This window comes from Anarhichas minor, unplaced genomic scaffold (genome assembly GCF_050575085.1).
Source record: "Anarhichas minor isolate MPS153535 unplaced genomic scaffold, ASM5057508v1 ptg000023l, whole genome shotgun sequence".
In the NCBI taxonomy this organism is placed as follows: Eukaryota; Metazoa; Chordata; class Actinopteri; order Perciformes; family Anarhichadidae; genus Anarhichas; species Anarhichas minor.
The window spans coordinates 4,436,305-4,453,627 of record NW_027466469.1 but is presented as its reverse complement, the minus strand read 5'-3'; positions in this window follow the sequence as shown (position 1 = coordinate 4,453,627).

The window sequence follows — 17,323 nt, the reverse complement described above, 5'->3', positions numbered from 1 at the left end:
GGGGGAGGAGGTTGGTGGGTGGGAGTTTTTACCTGAGAGCAGGACAGAGGGCATTTTGTGTTGGATAAGGGAGTGAGGGACATGGAGAGGGAGACCGAGAGAGTCGGGAGGGCGGGTAGAACAGGGAGATAAGGAGGGGGGAGACAAGAATGCTACAGATACAGGTGAAGGCTTTGCGCGGGGTACCGGGAAGAAGTGCAGGAATCCGGGGTGCACGGACGTTTTTTTTAATGTCTACGCGATGGTAAAGAGAGAGTGGAAGTGGGCCTCAAAGCCAGAAAAGACAGGCACGGAGACAGGAGATAAAGAGGGGGGGACTACCTGTGTGTCTGACTCGATCAAACAGGTGGCAGGTAAATGGCTCATATGTGGCCACGCCGTGGAAACATGCAGGATTGCTGCAGCTACGCAGAGCATGCGAGATGTAAGTAAACCAAATCTGACATTTAATGACCTAAAAAACAAAATGCGGATTTTAGCGGTGGCTTTAAGATTTAAGATTGGGAATATTGGAGGCCGTGGCAGAGTAAAACTTCTCTTTTACACACCAGTAAGAGCGTCTTGTTGCTCCCCTAATGGGTAATGTTCTGGACCGGAGGTTTTCTCAGTGGCTGCTTACAAATCCAGGAATAGAAGTCATGCACACGTCAGCATGAAACCCGCTCACGTACAGGATTTCTGCTTTGTGTGTGTGTGTGTGTGTGTGTGTGTTTCTGGCACGGCATAAATAATGGATAAAGTTTAATAAGCTTTCTGTGGAACGTCTCTGGGCTGTTGACCGTAGGGATCAGCATTAGGGATTCCGTCACTCAAACTCAAAAGGCATAACACTGTTGCTCTGCGCACACACACACACACACGGTACGACTGTGCGCACACGTAAATTGCCGCTCGCTCGACGCAAACGCCAATCGCCTTATCTCGCCGTCCAAACAAGGCGATAACAAATAAACCACATTGTCTGTTTCCACAGCGGATCTCGATAAGACACAAATCAGCTTAGGCACACAAAACGCGGACAGAAACAAACACACGCACAAACAAGTGCATATCGAGGAAGCAGGGCAAGTTTTCACAGGGAACGGGGTTGGAAAAAATAGGGACTAAAAACAAGGATGGACGACTTTGACATTAATCCTCGAACTATCTCTGAGTGCCCGTCCTGCTTTATTCTTAAACCCTGCTCCTTTATCTCATTTTCTCTAATCTCTGCATGTCTTTCCAGCCCTCTGACTTCCCATCCCCCACGCCTGTTGCTGGAGCAGTCTTTCGAAAAAAAAAAGGGATTCCCCTCCGAACTGTAAAGTCGCTCTTTGTTCACCAGAAGCAGAGAAAACGTTCGGTTATGAGCAATCTCGAAGGTGTGTGTTTTGCCTATGATCTTAACGGAGTAGTTGGACTTTTTGGGAAGGGATTTCTTTCTTTCTGAGAATTAGACTAAAAGGTTGATACCACTCTGTGTGGAAAATATGAAGCTTCAGCCAGCGGCCAGTTTAGCGTAGCTTAGCTCAAAGACTTACACCAGGGGGAAACAGCTAGCTTGCTGGAAGTTAGGCCCAAAAATACTTATCCTCAAAGACTTGCATTGTGAAGGAGATGTCCATAAATAAAGTGGACTGAGGGGTGGGAGGCGGGGTTAAAAAAAAACCTGCTACTACTCCTGCCCAATGGGCACATGGTTGCAGAAGGTCGCTGTAAGATCCGGGTAACTTTATACTCGGAAGTCAACTTATTTTTTTGCTTTGTGTGCCACTGAGCAGCTTTCATAGGGAGGAACGGGGTGCAGCCTCCAACTATGTGGATCAGTTCTCTTTATACATCCATGCTGCACAAACACCTTTCTTGTTGCTAAAAGTTGCAAATAGATTGATTGATAGACGTCATGATGTTATTAGTTAAAATCGGCTGGTACTAGCTTACGCAAGCACACGTCATCTTTTGTTTTACAGGAAGAAGTATTTTTTCTAAATACAAAAAAATTGATTTTTCGTAAAACCTTTTGCATATGTTGGTAAATAGGTGCACAATGTGACACAGTTCATACCCTTGGGTTCAGGAGTCAAGGATACTATATTTCTTTTTAATAGACAATAATGCAAGTCACTTTTTTATTTTCATAACTTAAACTTTTATCTATTTATTTTTATTTTTCAAATGGAAGTAATTTGGAACTATTTGTGTTTATCTAAGAAAAATGTAAAGTCTCAAAATCCAATATGGGTCATTAATTACAATGCATTAATTACAGGGTTTACAGCTTGATGGAACAAAAGAAGCCAAACAATGAATCAGTGGGCAATATCACAACCTTGAAATTAATCATTTACAAGTTAAAATTTTATCAAAGTGTTAAATAATTCAAATTCTTTGCATTCATCGCTTTTTTCTCTTGGCCAACATGACCAAAACCAAAAAATATCGGTCTAACCCTGAGTTTGGATCCCACCACGGACGGCTCATTTATGCACGGTGCCACGCTGCACTCGGACCTTCTTTTCATTTATGTGTTTATTTGAGGACGCACGTGGGCTGCTTCGCCGCCCTCGCCCTCTCCGTTAACGTTGACTCATCCGTTTTTTTGGTTGTTTTTTTTGCCAGTTAATAATTCAGAGGGGGTCTGCAGGCTGTTTTTTATCCGTCTCATCTCTGCGCTCGCCTGTGAGAGAACCACTAGTAATTACGCACCCACCAAAACAAGATGCCACTGACTCTCTGGGATGAAGAGCGAGGGAAAGAAAGGAAGGAAGAAAGGGACAAAGCGGGGCGAGGGAACGGAGGGATTGGAGGAGTGTCTTCAGCACTGTTGTAGGTCCTCTGTGGGTCCTTGTTCAACTGTCAGACAAGCTGAGGGTGTTAAAGGCGCGGAGCGAGAGGAACGCACACACCTGGAAAACTTTTGCTCCTCCGGTCGGCGTGACTGGCTCGCTGCTGTGTTTTATGGCTTTCTATTCCTATGTGATTTTCTCTGGCATGTCACATAGGGTCTAAAGCCATTGGGTACAGAGTGGGAGATCTGCAGACTGGGATTAGATGGATATCCGAAATGATAGAGGAGGGATTAGAGAAGAGCGCATGGAGGTTTAATATATATATATATATATATATATATATATATATATATATATGTACACACACACACACAGGCATGGCCCGAGGCGTTTTTCTCTCCGCTTGCAGGCAGCCTGGAGTCTTGCTCAGTTAATTGCCCCCATATGAGACAGGTTGAAGCTCACATCAATCCCTAAAGCCACGCACACACACACACACTTTATGTTTGGTCTGTGCTTTTTGTCACCCACTCTCCCACTTGCTTTACAAACACACACACACACACACATGGTACACACTTCTCAGTCAGACCTGCTGGTGCTGCTGACTCAGGTTGGTATTTAATGAAGGTCTCAGTTTCACCTCGCGTCTCCTAATCTCGGTGCTCATTCACGATTGGCTGCGAGCGCGCCACAGTGGAAAAAAGTGTTAACGTTTGGAGTTTGGTGAGCCTTAAGACTTCTGGCTGTGTGTGTGTGTGTGTGTGTGTGTGTGTGTGTGTGTGTGTGAGCGGGAGAAGGAGAAAAAGAAAGAGAGAGTAGTTGAAGCGCAATGAGAAGAAAAAGGGGAGAAGAAGAGTAATGGCAGTGCCCCCACCCCCCTCCATGAGTGACAGCGCTTAATAGACCACCAGGCCAGTCTTTACCGCAGTGTATGTGCGAGTGTGCAGTGTGTGTTGACCGACCTATCGACTGGACCGCAGTAACGTTCTCTGCAGATTTTTTTTTTTAGCTGAGAGCGCTGCAAAAAAGTCAAAGACACACACACAGCCTTATTATCGACAGCTGTCCGCTATACATTTGGTGGATTACAACAGTTTTCCAGCTGTAGGCCTGCAGTTGATATGAATGATGGTAAATCTCAATTAATTAAGATTAGAAGCTATGTGGCTGCGAGTGTGAGGGTATGTTCCTGACCGTGTAGCCATGAGACATCGACCGAGGGTACGTTCCTGACCATGTAGTCATGAGGGTTCAACCGAGGTGACGATCCTGACCATGTAGCCATTAGGGGTCGACCGAGGGTACGTTCCTGACCGTGTAGCCATGAGACGTCGACCGAGGTGGCGTTCCTGACCATTTAGCCATCAGTGGTCTACCGAGGGTACGTTCCTGACCGTGTAGCCATGAGACGTCGACCGAGGTGACGTTCCTGACCATTTAGCCATCAGTGGTCTACCGAGGGTACGTTCCTGGCCATGTAGTCATGAGGGGTCAACCGAGTGTACGTTTCTGACCGTGGAACCATGAGGGGTCGACCAAGGGTACCTTTCTGACCATTTAGCTACGAAGGGTCAATCGAGGGTATGTTCCTGACCATGTAGCCATGAGGGGTGGACCGTGACGCCAACGCTGTTAGAATCAATGCTTTGATTCACTCTGGCACCTCCAGGATGTGTTTACACAGTGGCTACTTTGACTTTCAGTCACGTTTTGGATTAGAAATTACGTCACCTGTAGAGTTCCATTGTGGGAGGAGTAATTTTAAATGTCTAGGCATCCAGAAGTAAACGTGTTTATTAACTAGAATAATAACTTGAAACTTTGATAAAAAGTCAAAGGTACAAGCCCATATAAAAAAGTGAGAAACATTTTCATAACAATAAATCCAATCAGTGAGCCTAAAATTCTATTGTACTAAGGAAAGGTAAAGATTTTGATTAGCAGTGTTTTGTTGCTCAACCCTGTCGCTGACAAGAATGTAGATATTGGACAATTCTGCTACATTAACCACACGGTCACCAGAAATAAATGTCTGCATTTTACGTTTCTCACAAACACAACTGCCCTTTTGCATGAAACATGCTACAAACGTACGCCACATCTTAAATCATGAAGTGCGGAATTTTCCAATCAATTTTCCACTTCTTCTCCGCAGCAATGGTGGCTAAGGCTCATGGATATCGGAACATTTAGAGCCATCCCCCCAAACCAAAGTGGTGGAATAATTGTGACTTTTCAGAAAGTTAAACTAATTAAAACCAGGCAGCAAAAAGATGTTTGGTTGAATTGAAGTCTGGGGAAATGACCCTAATTGCCACTTGATTTATTTCCTCAGTAAACATTGTAAACATGAGGTCATGGTCTCAATCGCTAGTTTTAAGTCATCACTCAACACAACATGATGTTCATTTTATAAATTAGTATCCCTTTTATAGTCAAAAAGACTATAAAGCAGGGTATGCTTCCGGACTATCATGGGATTGAGAGGTCTCAACCACGCCGTTGTCCGGTCTGGGAGTTGTCTCGCCTTAGAACTTTAACCCTTTCACAGTATTTTTTTTAATTCACTAAAGTTAATGGAACATTTTCGACACCTAAAAATGATTCAGTGTTCGGTTGCATTTAGCTCCACCCTCTCGAGTCACTTCTGGTTGCAAAAAAGAAAAAAAATATGGCATCAGCCAAAAACCAAGATGGCAACTGCCAAAAGCTTCAAAACTGTAGTCCACAAACCAATGGGTGACGTCATGGTGACTACATCCATGTCTTATATAGACTACAATCTATGATTAAAACTGACGATTATAACATAAATTATATTATCCGTAACGGTCATTAAAATAAAACTCTGATATGGTAATTTATAGTAAAACACATTTCAGGAAGTAGCATTGGGAACTCGGTCGGTTACAAAATAATTATACAAAGATGCACACAATTTACGTTTTAATCCCTGACATTTTCTGGGATCGGAGCCACCATTGTGACTCTTTTTTGTTTTAGTGTATTTAGCCAATCATTGCTAGATGCTTAGACAGCTAACCAGTAGCTGCTGGCTCGCAAGAAACTAGCTCAACAAAATAAAATTATTAGTGTCAATCCCAGAGAGACACAGTTTGTACAGCTTCATGTTTTATTAATATATCATTGCTAGCATTTTCCAGCCGGAGGCCGTCCTCGGAGCACAGATTTGATAACTGGCGGAGTCCTCGCGTGTGCTGAGGGGCAGTTTTTTGCTGGAAGCATCCACTGCACAGCATGACATGGCAACTGCATGCCCACTTGATCATATTTTTCACTTTAGGCCATTCCTTCAGGCGAACCGTAAGTGATTCAAAAGGAGCCGGATCATAGAGTTCATTTAAAAGTTCTATAAGAAAAATTTGCTTCAATATCCTCATCCTGCCTTAATTCCAGATATCCGTTTATGTTCAAAAGACTCGTGAGCTCACAAGCGGTGTGTGAGATTTGCCAGATGATGGAGGTACCGTCCTAATGCCTCCCCTCCTCTCTTCTCCTCCCTCTCCCTTCCGCAGGTCTACGTGGACGCGGTGCGGCGTCAATAGGCCATGCCCTTCACCTGCGCCTGCTTCTGCGGTCTGAACGGCTTCTGCCGCAGGCGGGAGAAGAAGAAGAAAAAGGAGCAAGTGGAGGAGGAGGGTGAGGAGGTGGAGCGATTGAAGGATCAGGAGACGGTGGTGTGACGGCAGCGCCGTCCTCACCTTCATCAGGGTTTTATCCTTTAACAGACTGGAATGTACGCCACTTGGTTACCGCTGCTCAGCACAGAGAGTATGCATGAGGATACTTTAACAGGGATGGTTGGGGGGGCTTCAGCGGGCACAGGCTTTTATCGGAAAATTAATTTTAATTTGAAAACAGAAAACCGTTTCTGTGACTAAGGCTTCAAGGTTTGACGTATTTTTCTACTTTTCGAGCTAAGTAAACTCAACAACGGCAATGCCGTCTCAAGCCATATTCCTTAAGAAAAGAAAAGCCTGTAAACTGAGCTCATTCCCCTCACCCATCCTTGCTGCACTCTAATCAGCAGACTGGGAACTTTGCTTCTGCTGATGTGATTCCAAAAAGAATTTCTTATCTGTTTGATCCATTTCTCGCCAGAGCTGGTGTACTGTATCAGGTGCGAAGAGACGACGGGCCCTAGAAATCCATTATTCCCCCTCAGTCACACTCCCTCAGCGAGGCCGCGTCCCTCCCCTCTCCCCCGTAATTGCCGCTCCGCGGAGGCTGAATTCTCCTCCTCACCTAGCTGCTTGTGTTAAACCAACTTAGCAGAAACTTCAGCCAAGTGAAAAAAAGTGTACAGTAATTTCCAAAGTCACCCGTGGAGGGCTGGGAGCCCCATTTCGGCTTTCACGCCTGAGCTGGGCCCGATCGAAAGTGGAGCAGCTGTCCAATCAGCGGCTTAGCTGGAGTGTGAAGATCGGAGTCAAGGGGTCAGGATCAGCAACAGGGCTTTGCGTGACATCCCTCCTCTGCTGCTGTAGCGTCTCCGTCTCATCAATAGGCAGACAAGTAATTACAAAACACACACACACACACACGCGGGCCTATCCGTTAATGTCCCCCTCGGTGGGAGTGGAGTGTCTGTCCGTAAATGCCACCACGGTGCGATTCCATCTGCGCGTGACTCTGGAAGCGCGCGTGTGCGTGCTTGTGTATCTCCTCGGCTGCAACAATAGACTTTCAAAACCTGAAACAAGTGGCCAAGAGATCTATTCAGCTGCCGTAGAACGGCCTTTTCACGATCGCACATCGAGACACAAACACACGCACACACACACACGGGTCTCATTAGGCGCATGTGATTATGCGCGGCACGTCCGGTCGGGCGGCAGAGATGTAATTAACCTTTTCCGGCAGGAAACAGATGCCTGGATGTCACGCGCAACACACGCAATGACGATACGCGCACGCACATACACACACACGTCTGCTGTCAGGGAAACAAAGCCGACGTCACGGTGTCACAGGGAAACAAAGCCCCAAAAGCGCCGCCTGGCACTCTGTGATAATCCCCTCACGCTATTTACATTCAGGGCTTAGAATACGCCTCGGCGCCGCCGACACCCGCCGACACTCCGCTACAACCCCCCGCCTGCCTCCGCTCATCCATCCTCTCTCTCTCTCTCCTCTCCGTCTACCTTCCATCACATTCGTCCTTTGCCTCCTGCTATCTCTTCCTCTCTTCCGTCATTTACATCCCATCCCGAAAAACTCTCTCCTTCGTGGGACTTGATCTGTTTTGTCGTCAGTGTATCGTACGCGCCCTTGCATGGCATCACCCGCAGATTAGCCCCCCCCCCCCCCCACACACACACACACACAGACACACTCTCCCTCCCTGAATATCGGGGATTTCTTCAAGCAGCCCAAAAAAAATGCTTTACGACAGATTAATGGACGGCCCCGATTGCGTCCGTCTGTGCTTCTGCACCGGATTGGATCGTCTGTTTACTCATTCTCTCGCTGCAAGCGGCGAGACGAGACAAAGCGTAAGCCATTTCACAGTGCGGAGCACCTATTATGATTCACTGTGTTACGACGCGGCCCTAATGAGAAAGAGAGAGAATGAGAAGAGGGGCTGGAGGAGGATAGGGGAGGAAGAGAGAGAGAGAGAGAAAAGACGGTAATGAGAGCGAGGGCTGGATACGGACGAGGGGGGCTAATGCTAGACAGAGCAGTCATGCTAATTGGCTACAGTGGATAACTTTCTGAGGCGGGGGTGAGTGTGTGTGGTGATGCGGCGGGGGTGGGAGGGGGGCAGAGAAAAGAACAGCCTGATCTGTCGGCGTTACACTCGTTTAACGCTCCCTCCATTTCACTTCTTTAATGAGAGAAATATTCGCTCCAGTAATGGCGAAAGAATTGAAATTGGTAACGATTTGTTGCTCACACACACACACACACACACGCACACACACACTCCGAGGTGGCAAAGGGGAAGAGGGGGGCTGTAGGCAGGATATTGTTGGTGTAAAGTGTGTGTTTTCCCCCTCAAGCACCACAATCCAGTCCTTTATGGATCATGGCAATTTTCAGGGATTGTAACTCAAGGACAAACAGCTAAAAATAGAAAGAGTGGTGCACGACTCCTGCGACAGCGGGGAGGGAAGGTGTGTGAGTGAGAGTGTGTGTGTGTGTGTGGCGAAAATGAGTCCTGTCGCATTAGATTTGGGTCAGAAAACGAGGGGGAAAGCCGACGAAGCGGAGTGTTGCAGACGGCGGCGGAGATTCATCACTCGCTGCTCGCGCTGGTCTCCTTCAACACCTCGCCCCCCCCCCACACACACAGGATGGTAAAACAGCTGCAAAGACAAACGGGAAGCAGCGGCGAAGAAAACGAGGGAGAAGTGAATGTACAATGTGAGAGAAAGAGAATGATCAACATCAAGATAATATTAACATATGACGTTCCATCAAAGGCTGCTCTCTGTATAATGAGTGCATACATACATATGGCAGATCCCAGCAGGGATCAAACTCTAATAGCAGAGCCTGAACTGAGCCAGAGGGTCCGTTCCCCGTTTAAAGGAATAGGTTTTCAGAAAAAAACTTATTTACCTTCCTGTCCTCATTAGTTGAGAGGAACGATACCTGTAGTATGTTACGCGTTGGGGGAAATGGGAAACAACTAGCTTAGCATAAAGATGGAACTCTTGGCAAGACAGCCAATAAGCGTATTTCCCAAAATGTCAAACTATGCCTTGAATCAAGTGGGTAGTGTGTTGGTTTAACTTCTGTATTACATAAGAGATTGAGCCACATAACCCTGTCGATGAAAGCGCCCCGCTCAAGGAAATATAACCTCCTCATCACAAGCCGTGTTTCCAATCACTTGTCAAGCGAATTTTAAGAAAACGTATGAAATGTCGCAAAAAAAAAGAAATGGGAATTTGGCACGTTTAAATCAACTGGTTTGGGTAATGAGAGCGATGAGGGGGGCTAATGCTAGACAGAGCATACTTTGATCAGAAGTTGGCACCATAGACCAAGCATGGCCGTGATCTGTCAGTGAACAATGTAGAAGAAGAAACAAAACCATTTACCAGCGTCATCTAACCATCTACGATAGTAAAATGGAGAGTTCTGAAGGAATTTGTTTCAATTGGGCCAGTTTTAGTTGTTCTTTCATGTATGCTAGTATTGGCCCTGTTTCATGTCCAGAGAAGAAGACAATATAAATATACATCCGTGAACGAAAGAAACAGCGGATTAGTCATGTGAGTTAAATGTTTGCTTTGTCCGAATTTAATCGGCAAAGGCATGTTTTCATATCCCGTTGACTCGTTGAGACAAAAAAACACCTCAAATAAGCGCCAAAACGTTGCAAAGTTATATGGAAATCTGCCGTTTACATACAGCTTTTCAAATGCGATACTTCAACACTTCAACACCGAATGGCTTTTGAGTAGTTCAGTCTCACTCAGACGCCCAAATCCTACCGCTGCAACTGCCTAAATTTTGAATTTGGGGTGAAGGGCAAATAGGTTCATGACAATGCTAGTACCTTTCTTCAGGGAATGGAACCCTTACATTAGTGTTGCTGCAGCACTACACAACTCTTTTTCCCTGCCGTGCATCAGATGGTTGTCCCTCCATTGACACTATCCTTGCCTTACCCACATCTGTTCTGGTTTTCCTAATGAAGAGGAAAGAGAAGGTCCCACCAAGGCTAATTAAGAGGACTGAGATGCAGGCATGCCGACAGACTGCCGATAGAGTCAGGAGGGAAGCGCTGAGAGCTCCCTACCAGCCCTGGAGCATCAGAGGAGGGAATGTGGAAAAGGGATGCAGAGAGAGGAAATAAAAACGAGCGGAGGAAGAGGAGAGAGAGAGAGATATATAGTGTAATTGAGACTGTAATGGGTTTTGTCAGAAGCACCTGTCAGGGTCAAGTTAAAACGACTTTGGTGCGGGAAGACGAGAGGGATGGGGGAGCGGAGAAGGGGGGCCAATTGGAGTCAGGATCCCGGCGAGGAGAGGCCCTCGTCCATGCCAACCTCACCTGATTGCCAATTTGTGCCAGTCCACAGACATCAAACGGCCAATACGAGTCACACGCAGACACAAAAAGCGCCGATACGCATCCAATCTCACACACAGACATGTCCCAACTCACGCTGTCAACCCACCTACGCCGGTTGATTGGACCCATCTAGCCACTTAACAAGGTGTCCGCGGTGCAGACCTAAGCCGCGTGATTGGAAGATAAAGCCGCCACCGTTAAATATCTAATTCTTCCCCAACGTCTAGATGAAAATAAGGTGCAGCGCTGATTAGATTACAGCCTGCTGTGCCAACCTCGGATCTGCGCCATGTTCATTACTAGCCCTCAACCCTCCCCCCTCCAACCGTCAACCCAGGCCAACCCTATCTCTGTTCATGTCCTTCTGCCAACCACAAATACTCTATTTTGTGATGGAAAAGCAATTCTGACACCCTCGAGAGTTGAGGTCGATGCCTGAGGAGTGATGAAATTAAATTGAGTGAAATTTATTTATAAATCGCTGTTTAAGCTGCACCTGGCAAATTGAACATGTTGACAGCCCCCCGAACGCCAGCGAGACGTAACTGATTGAAATTTAGGACCGCTGCGATGAGAAACTCTGTTAGGGGCGGTGTCAGTGAACGCCCCCCGCTCTCGCTCCGGAGAGGGTGGAGGTGATGAAGAGGATCAGGCATCCTCTGGGGGCAAAGTTCTCACGTGGTGCTGTTTGGGGTTTTACCTTTTTAATTCAATTCCGTCGAACATGTTTGCTGCCATCAAGCATTTTGACAGCAGAATTTCATTAAGGCAAACAGTAAAAACCCCAATGTTTTCTCCTTTGCTGATAGCTAAAAAAAAACATTGCATCCTAAAAGTCCAATAATACAATTTACCCTCCGAGCCACCGGAAATTATGACATCAAGGTTGTTTTTTCCAGACTTTAGAAAGAGAGCCACAGCATCTACAAACTGTTTTAAGTGCCCCTTAAAATCAAGTATAATTAAAAAACACTGACTTTATTTGCACTACTTATTGCTGTCTGTAAATACTCCCCAGGAACATTTACGGGACACTTTGTGGAATGTAATCTGGTTCACTGGCACGGTTTGGGTTCCCGAGCGATTTTTCTTCATAGTCTCAAGTGTCAGAATTTAATACGAGTAATGAGAACACTTTTCTTCTTCTTTTTTATTTTTTTAAACCAGCAGCAGAGTCAGCAGCAACTCTGCCAGCAGAATTCCCACTCTATGTCCAATTTATGTGTTCGAACGCTGAAACTCTCCCGGAGGCTTCGGTCTTAGTGGGCTGAAGGTTAGAGGAGATGCACAAATCGAGATGGACACCATATTTTTCTCATCTCCTCTAAAATAATCATCCACTCAACTCTTCAACAACTTCTGCAGCTGCTTTAGGCTATCGCAACCTTCAGCTATTTCATACCGTCTCAAAAGGAGGGGAGGAAAAAAAAAAGTATATCGAGCTGTGTTTTGATCAGATAAAAACTTTTCTAATTGGCCTGGGGGCTGTAAACAGGTCGTATCTGATGCCAAAAACATCATCACCAAATAAATCAATTCCTCTCTACTTTTTTTTTTTTCCTCAGCCTTTTCTCTTCATCCTGCTCCACCTCCTGTTCTCTCTCACCCTCTCTCCCCACATGCACACTCCCACTTCCACTGGTCGATAGCGGAGCGGGTATCGAGCAGTGGCTGTGGTCTAAATGAGAGATTGATTTCTCTAGGGGGCGGGGGGTGTGACCATGGTGTTTGAGTCACCGTCAGAGACCTCTTCGCCAAAACGGTCGCTGATGGAGTGTGTGTGTGTGTGTGTGTGTGTGTGTGTTGGGCCACTGGCACACGCTTTAAACACCTTTTGATGTAGTTGTGCTCAAGAACAATACTTTTCATTAGAGGCTGATAGCATTCATTAGGAGCAATACAGCGGGGCCGCTAATGAGCCCAACACTTTGTTCTCCTTGAGACACAAAGAAGCGTGGCATGAACACGCGCAGGAAGACAACACTTGTCCTGATTGCCAGCTTGAGTCGATTCTCAGAACCGTCGGTTCATCAGAGCTCCTCGGAAGCGAAAAAAGGGCAGCCAGGCGTTTGAGCCCCATTCATAACGTTTACTGAGCCGCTAGTATCTTATGTGAACCAACAGAAAAAGCGAGCACCGCCCATACAAAGCCACTGAGCACATAGCAGAAAACGAGTCTGGCGCTTTCCAAAATCCGCATGTTCGATGAGTCCGCACTTTGACCTTGTTCGACGGGATTTGTGTTTGTCGCTTGTGGCGTCGTGCGTAAATTCTTCCGCCCCAACCTGTTAGCCTCCCGCGCACGCTGCCGCCCGACGACACACACGAGCAGCGGGCCCGTCCGTCGGCGTGTTCGGATGTTTTGTATTATTCATATCTCTGGGCCTTTTGTGGCCCAGGGGGAACAAGGCGAAGCAGAAAACACAGAGAGAGGAGAACGGAGGAGGACCATTCGGCGGAATAGCATCGACGAGCGGTGAGATACATAAACATGAGGTCAGAGCGGAGACGGAGAAGGAAGGAGAAAGGGCGAGAGGCAGAAAGTGTGTGAGGGGGAGGGGGAGGGGGGGCATACACTGCATCAGAAAGGTTGTCTCTCATTGACAAGCTCTTGCTCCGTTCCAGAAAAACCAACCGATCAATGCTTTGGCACGGAAGGGCACACACACACACACTCACACACATAAACCCTGCAAGGTACTGTGTGTGTGTGTGTGTGTGTGTGTGTGTGTGTGTGTGTGTGTATTTGTGTGGAGGATGTGCTAGTGGTCCGCGTGCTGCAGGAGAATGTTTGAAATGCAGAGCACGTCAAGAGTCCTAGGGAGCTTATTTTGCAGCAAAGCCTCATTAAATAGACACTTGCCTTAAAGCAAGGATATACTGCCAGGACCATACACACACACACACACACACACACTATGCACATACACACACGCTCAACACCAGCACCAGAGATTCACTCAGGCAACGGAAAGCGACGCACACAAGAGGCTTCAGACATATTGAATAGAAATCTCTGTGGAGAAATAAAAAACGCGGTGGAGTAAATGTCCCCTACTCCTTATTCCCCCCTGTTTCCTCATATGAATAAAGTTGAATCCATCCACAACATCACCCCCCACCCCCCTCCTATCTCACACTAATATTGTATTCATGTATATTTGATTGTGCCGACTCGGTGGAGATCGGCGATGCTGTATCTTGTGTGCCTTTTTAAAAATGCATCTATGAATAAATAATGTCTGTATCCGCTGATTGAGAAAAAAGAAAAAAAAGCCATATTGCCAGAAAGCCATGATGAAATGATAATGTAATATCTGTCGCCCGTGTTGAATAAAACCTTTGTTTATTTTATTTTTATTTTTTTTATGTTATTCTCACTCAGTAAATGAAACCTGCAGCTTTGCACATGATGACGTTCCCCTTGTACGGTTTGCCACTGAGTGTGTGTTTTAATAAAGAGAGAGCCTCTTTCTATATATCCGAGTGCCGTGTGGTTATTTGGAGAAATTAATAAAGAGAAACGAGCCGTGTCCCCCTTCACCCCCCCTCCCCCTCCAAGCGGCTCCCCCTGCTAATTGACAGTGATAGCAAAGACTTGTCTCCTGGGCTGACGTCGGGAGGCCTAATAAAGATGCATTACTACCAGGATGTGAGAATGATGCAGATCGGTTGTGTGTCCCCCGTCCCCCCCCCCCCCCCCCCTCCCCCTCCTGGTCCTCTCCCAATGCAAGCTGATTAAACTGATAAACTGCGGCAAAAAGAGCAAGAAAAAAAAGGGGGTGTAAGTAATGAAATAGCAGCGAGGAAAAGGAAGAGTGAGTGGCGAGAGCGGGGCGGCATTGAGACGGAGAGAGGAATCCCATCTTGCCTAATGAACAAAAGTTTGATATCCGTCTGCTTCATTTCCGCTAATTCTTAATTGGCGTGACATTTCACGCTAAAAAGCTCTGGCCTCTCCCTGACCCCGCAGTGTTTTCAATAAAGGCACATGCACGCTTACACGTGTACACGCTGCCGTGTGCATCCTCTCATTAGCATAGCAACAGCAAGCCGACCGTCCGCCAAGGGATACGGTAACCCAGGCAACCACAGCCCGGCCCGGTCCAACGACGGGAACCCTGGAGGCAGGAAGTGGGAGCCCTCCTCCTTCCTGATGCGTAAACACTCGCAGGGTTTGAGAAAACACGACGCAAAAAACGTCTACGCCCACGGGTGGAGGCGGTGATTTGCAATTGTTACCCCGGGTGAGCCACATTTTTTAAGTGAATCGCTGCTGTTTGCTGAATTTTAAATAGCGTCTAATATCTGCAGGCTCACCACAAGAGCACAGAATGTTATGAATTTACATGAGAGCAGAGAGTCCAAAAAACACACGAAATGCACTTCACTCTTTGAACTTCATGACTTTTTGAACCAAGTGTGTCCGTGTTGGACTGTCCTCTAATGCCAAAAATGATCGATGTAACCGCATCACCAGACTGCTACCCTGAAATTCATTCAACAAATGACCAACGTTTTTAAATGTTTGCTAACTAGGCAATACCTAGTCGTCGGGCGGTGGAAAGAGCACTTTGAGGAACTCCTAATGCATAATGTTGTCACAGTTCAGCTCCACACCCTCCTCACTCTTCTTGTCAGTCACTCCCTCCTCATCAGTCTAAACTCCCTTCACCTGTTCACTCACCTGCCTCTGATCAGTAATCAAGCCCCTATATAGACTCCTGCCTCCCAGACACATTTGCCAGATTGTTCTTCGGTTCTATGCCAGACTCTCCAGCACACTCTCACGGACTGATCTCCTGTTACCGATCCTGCCTGCCCCTGTTCTACCCGCCTTGCCTGACTCCCGGTAAACCTACCAGCCTTCTGATCCTGACCCTGTTTGAACTCTGCCTGCTATATTTGAAGTTGGTAATAAAAGCCAAAGATCTCTGGAATCCTGTGTGTTGCATTTGGGTCCATATACAACCCGTTACAAATGTTAACTGTCCCAGCAAAAAATGAAATGTGAAATCTGTGTTACTGTTTACAGGTTTACTGGTCACAGTTTTATCCATATTTGTCACGGGGCATGATGAGGACTCAAACGCAGACAGTCAGGTGTAGTGAAAAAAGGTTTTAATGAACCAAAAACAAACAGGGAATCCAGGGACAAGACAAAAGACGAGGGGGAAAATCCGGCAGGAAAAGGCAGAACAGGCAGACTGGAAAACCGGGAACAGGACGAGCAAAACGGGCGGGTAGGTCGGAAAACAAACAATGATCTGGCAGTGGGTGTGTGTGCCGCAGGGGTTTAAATAGTGAAGTAGGCAGAGTGAGCAGGTGAGAGTAATGAGCTGAGTGTGACTGGCAGGTGCACTGAATGAACTGATTAGGTGAGTGAGGAGCTACAGAAAGAAACAAAGACACAGAGCACACAGGGCAAAGCCTGATTGTGACAATATTGCTGCATTTGTCAAGTCCCAAGATGAACAACATTATTTTCATGTATGTTTAAATACAAATGACAAACCCCAAATAGAAATGCAGCACTTATAAATTCAATCATTGCAGATTTGTGATGTAGCCTAGTGGGACTTACATGAAAGTATGAAAATTGTTCATTCAAAATGTAATTTAATATTATATTTAAGTATTGCAAACAAATAACTAGAAACTATCCGCCCCAATGTAATGTGAGTTAATTGGACCAGACTTTAACAATCAGTCTCATACAGTTAAAAACCTATTCACCTTCAAGCTTTTTTTCTGCTATCGCAGGAAATTGCGTAGTAAGTTAGTTCTATGGCAATAAATCTGTGATGACCTGCAAAGCAAATGATATCATCCCCTATCATAGGTGTGAGTCAAATCAATTCAAAATGTTTTTTTACATTTATATAAATCGTAATTTATTTATGGGTGCAAAATCGACCTCAATCTCTGCAGAGACTGAGGGAATCTTCGGCAGAGAAGAACGGGAATGGGTCATCCACATTACAGACCCGACAATGTGCTAGCGGATGTTACCATGGAGCTAGTGGCCTCAGAAAATGCTAGTACTTATAGTACACACCTTATCTTGTTCTTCTATAAGCCGTCAACCAACGTATAACCTTGCGTAACTGAGCTACCCGCATACTCGATCGTGCGCTTGGTCGCAGCCATTACGCACAGCAAGTCCGCTACTCACACACCACATCTTCGACCATATATACTTAGTTTTTGCAATTTGCAAAGGCTAAAAATAAAAGGAAAATAATATAATATCAAAATATAAAGGGAGAAACACCTTTAGTGTGTCAGAATATCATTTGGTTACCATGTGTCCATTTGGGTCTCCAAATATCCTTTTAGAGCTCCGCCTGGATCTCTCCATGGAAGAAACACTGTAGAATGGTCATACTTTGTCCAATCTTCTTCAAATCTGAGGCAGGTGTTCACTGATAGTGTAGTTACAGCCCTATACTGTCCTTTACCTGCACAGATACAGTCACAGGCAGTTATTTATACTGAAAGA